Source organism: Moschus berezovskii, chromosome 10, assembly GCF_049115385.1.
Source record: "Moschus berezovskii isolate FMDL1 chromosome 10, NW_MosBer_1.0, whole genome shotgun sequence".
Lineage (NCBI taxonomy): Eukaryota > Metazoa > Chordata > Mammalia > Artiodactyla > Moschidae > Moschus > Moschus berezovskii.
Genome location: NC_142469.1, coordinates 82269864 through 82274897, shown reverse-complemented (window position 1 = coordinate 82274897; position 5034 = coordinate 82269864).

The following is a 5034-nucleotide window of genomic DNA, read 5'->3' as shown; positions in this document are numbered from 1 at the left end:
GAACTAAAGAGCCTCTTGATGAAAGTGAAAGAGGAGAGTGAAAAAGTTGGCTTAAGACTCAACATTCAGAAAACAAAGATCATGGCATCTGGTCCCATCACTTAATGGCAAATAGATGAAGAAACAGTAGAAACAGTGGCAGACTTCATTTTTTGGGGCTCCAAAATCACTGCAGATGGTGACTGTAGTCACCATGAAATTAAAAGATGCTTACTCCTTGGAAGGAAAGTTATGACCAAACTAGACAGCATATTAAAAAGCAGAGACATTACTTTGTCAACAAAGGTCCATCTAGTCAAAGCTATGGTTTTTCCAGTAGTCGTGTATGGATGTGAGGGTTGGACTATAAAGAAAGCTGAGCACCAAAGAATTGATGCTTTTGAACTGTGGTGTTGGAGAAGACTCTTGAGAGTCCCTTGGACTGCAACGAGATCCAATCAGTCCATTCTAAAGGAAATCGATCCTGAATGTTCATTTGAAGGACTGATGTTGAAGCTGAAACTCTAATACTTTGAACACCTTATGCGAAGAACTGACTCATTTGATAAGACCCTGATGCTGGGAAAGATTGAAGGCGGAAGGAGAACGGGATGACAGAGGATAAGATGGTTGGATGGCATCACCGACTCAATGGACATGAGTTTGGGTAAACTCTGGGAGTTGGTGATGGACAGGCAGGCCTGGCGTGCTGCAGTCTATGGGATCACAAAGAATCAGACAGGACTCAGTAACTGAACTGAACTGAGGAACCAGAAGTGAAATCTTAAAGAGATTAAAAGATCTTAGATAAAAGAGATTAAATATCTTAAATCTTTTAATTAATCACTGTGCTCTGTGTCAAATTTCTGCTATATTAAGTGCAAAAGAAAAGTTCCTGTGGACCCAAGGAACCCAAGGAACTTATGGAGGATGCTTCAATTATTAGCAAGCTTAAAGAGTAACTGTAGCTAAGTCTTTATAAAACTATACCCAAATATAACACTGTCCAATTCATCTGTTTTCTCAGCAGAGACTTCATTCATCTCAGTACAGCAAGAAACCAAGTAAGAAAATAACATTTCAGAACTTAATGCTAACTAGTCCTGCAGATTCTCACAGATAATACTAAATGCACAAAAGAGCATTTAAAGGCTGATAAGAAAATGTTTAGGGAACATACATAGGCAGAAAAGAATTACACTGTTAACATGACTCATCTATGTGTTTCTACTATCAAGAAAACACATCGCTCTTCCTTCCTGGCAAGGAGTAGGTCACCTTTCATAACACTTTGTTGCAAATGGGTAAAATGCTGGAGGAGAATGAAAACAGCCAAGCAGAAATGGAAGAAAAGCGTGTTGAACCTCAGGTTTATTTACTTAAGGCCACACCCTAACACTAACAGGAAAGGATTCTTGAAAAACTACCTTGTGAAGTGTATGTTTCAGCACCTATACAGGAGGAATCAGTTAAGAACATGGTAGAGAAAGCAAAGTATAGTGCTGGGAAATAAAATTCATTTTTAACCAATGAGCAATTTTTTTTAACAAAAAGTTGTTAAAATTAGATATGGGGCAAGTTGTTGTGGCTCAGTCACTAAGTCATGTCTGACCTTTGTGACCCCATGGACTATAGCATGCCAGGCTCCCCTGTCCTTCACTGTCTCCTGGAGTTTGCTCAGATTCATGTTCATTGACTCTGTGATGCTATCTAACCATCTCATCCTCTGTCACCCCCTTCCCCTCCTGCCCTCAATCTTTTCCAGCATCGTGGTTTTTTCCAAGGAGTCCATTCTTCACATCAAATGGCCAAAGTATTGGAGCTTCAGCTTTAGCATCAATCCTTCCAGTGAATATTCAGGACTGAGTTCCTTTAGGATTGACTGGTTTGATTTCCTCTCCTTGCTGCCCAAGGGACTCTCAAGCATCTTCTCCAGCACTACAATTGAAAAGCCTCAATTCTTTGGTGCTCAGTCTTCTTTATGGTCCAACTTTCACATCTATACATGACTACTGGAAAAATCATAGCTTTGACTAGATGGACCTTTGTCAGTAAAGTCTCTGCTTTTTAGTATGCTGTCTAAGTTTGTCATAATTTTTCTTCCAAGGAGCAAGCATCTTTTGCTTTCATGGCTGGAGTCACTGTCTACAGTGATTTGGGAGCCCAAGAAAATAAAACTTGTCACTGCTTCCACTTTTTCCCCTACTATTTGCCATGAAGTGATGGAATCAGTTGCCATGATCTTCTTTTTTTTTTAAATGTTGAGTTTTAAGCCAGCTTTTTAACTCTCCTCTTTCACCCTCATCAAGAGACTCTTTAGTTCCTCCTCTCTTCTGCCATTAGAGTGGTATCATCTGCATATCCGACATTGTTGATATTTCTCCTAGCAATCTTGATTCCCATTTGTGATTCATCCAGCTCAGCATTTCACATGATGTACTCTTCAACTGAGTTAAATAAACAGAGTGACAATGCACAACCTTGTTACACTCCTTTTCCAATTTTCAACCAGTCAGTTTTTCCATGTCAAGGTCTAACTGTTGCTTCTTGACCTGCATACATGTTTCTCTTGTGCAAAGTGGCTTGCATAACTCAGTGAAGCTATAAGCGATGCCATGCAGGGTCATCTAAAATGGACAGGTAATAGTGAAGTGTTCTGACAAAACACAGTCTACTGGAGGAGGGAATCGTAAACCACTCCAGTATTCTTGCCACAAGAACCCTATGAACAGTGATATGTCAAGTAAGAAATGTACTAGGAGAGGGTAGGACAAATTAAGAAAGAATTGACATATACACTATCATGTGTAAAACAGATAGCTAGTGGGAAGCTGCTATATAACACAGGGAGCCTAGCTTGTCACTCTGCGACACACTAGAGGGGTGGGATAGGATGGGGAGGGAGGCTAAAGAGAAAGAGTGTATATATATATAATTATGACTGATTTGTGTTGTTGTACAACCAAAAGCAACATTTACAACATTTTAAAGCAGTTAATCTTCAATTTAAAAAATTTTTAAAGCTTAAAAGAAATGTAATAGGGAGAGTGCTCACGAAAAGAGGGAAGGGAAAATAAAATCTCAGAGGCTATTTTTCTCTTCTCTCTGCTTATTTGTTTTTAACATCAAGAAACTCTCATCATCCTCCTGAAAATCCCCAAGATAGAAATCTTTACTTCCTCAGCCTTGGACCATGACTCATCTGTTCAGCACGGCGCATGCTTTTTCTTATAATCCAAATAATAGAAAGCAGACAAAACTACTTGACAAACTTTAAAGATAAGCTTTCTTCCAGATTTCAGGGTCAAAGGGGTTTCTTGAAGAAATCCACCAGCAGAAAGTGTGCAAGAGTGGAGAGAGTCCTAATTGGAGGTCAAGAGCCCAATCTATGGGATGAAACAACTGAGGCATCTGACTTGGGACCTTGCCAAGTCAGTTGGTTGGTCTGCATCTCTGTGACCACGTCTACAAAATAACGATAAACAATATTGGTGCTCCCTACAGTTGTGGGAATCTGATGACATAATGACTTTTTAAAAGAATACAATGTATGTTTCTTACACGGCAAAGCAAACAGTGGTAAGTTCCTGTTACTATTGTTATATGAGTCAGTCAGTATTGAGAGATGGGCCATATATTCAGGTCAACTACAGTGAGGAAGATTTAAAGAAGTTTTAGCTAGAGTTACCAGACCATGGCTCCAAGCTAGACATCTCCACTTCAGAAGCAGACAGGTCTCAGTTGACCAGTGACAGGTGCCATTTTCTACCTGTAGCTGAACCAGACTCATGGGTAAACATCAGAAGCCATTAACCAGCCTCTGTAACCACATGCAGAGGAACAAAAAAACATTGAAATGACTCTCCCTAGTAGCCCACCCGGCTCTCATCCCTGCTTCTTTTCCCAAGGCTCAGTCTTCGGAGTCCTCTCCCCACCTCCACCGAGATGCCCCATTATCCTCCCCAAAAATTTTACTTGGGGAACTAAAACAATATTTGTCTCCCACTCCAAGATGCTCCAGTATCTTTTCCACAAATTCTATCTGGGGGACTAAAGTGATGTACAATTTCCTCAAAAGGCTCAGAGTGATGCCAAGGAAGTTCAGGCAGAAAGAAGACTGTCAGCACAAGGATGACACACTGATTGAGGAAGATTTTACCAGCAAGAAGGAATGATGGAGTGAGGAGGAAGTGACATGGTGGCAGATTGCAGGCTGTTGTACTAACCAAGCAAGAGCGCCTAGGACCAAAATGGTAACCAGAGATACTCAGAGAAAATGACAAAAAAAAGCACATAATTTTCAGTTCAGCTGATGTTCATACAAGACATTTTTTGTGATTTAAAATTCTCTAATAGCCACATTGTTGTTATTTAGTGGCTAAGTTGTGTCTGCCTCTTTTGCAAACCCGTGGAGTGTATAGCCCGCCAGGCTCCTCTGCCCATGGAATTTTCCAGGCAAGAATACTGGAGTGGGTTAATATTTCCTTCTCCAGGGGATCTTCCCAACCCAGGGATCAAACCCTGGTCTCCTGCATTGCTGGCAGATTCTTTATCACTGAACCCCAGTAGCCACATTAAATAGGCATAAAAAAGGTTAAAGAAAGAGATGTAATCAGTCTTGATAATACATTTATTTAACCCAATGCTTCTCCAATGGCTCAGCAGATAAAGAGTCTACCTGCAATGCAGGAGATGCAGCAGATGCGGGTTTGGTCCCTGGGCTGGGAAAATCCCCTGGCGGAAGAAACGGCAACTCACTCCAGTATTCTTACCTGAAAAACCCCGTAGACAGAGGAGCCTGGGGGGCTACAGTCCAAAGGGTCGAAAAGAATCAGCCACAACTGATTGACTGAGCATAGCATATCACATTCAAAATATGGTTTTTAACATATAATCGATATTAAAATAATAATAACAATATGCCTTACTTTGTTTTGTTTTGAGTCTCCCAAATCCAGTAAGCATTCTGTACATCTCTCTTGGAGGAGCCACATTAAAGAAGCTCTGCAGCCACAGTAACTAGTGGCAAGTCTAGGCTCTTCAAACATCTTTAGA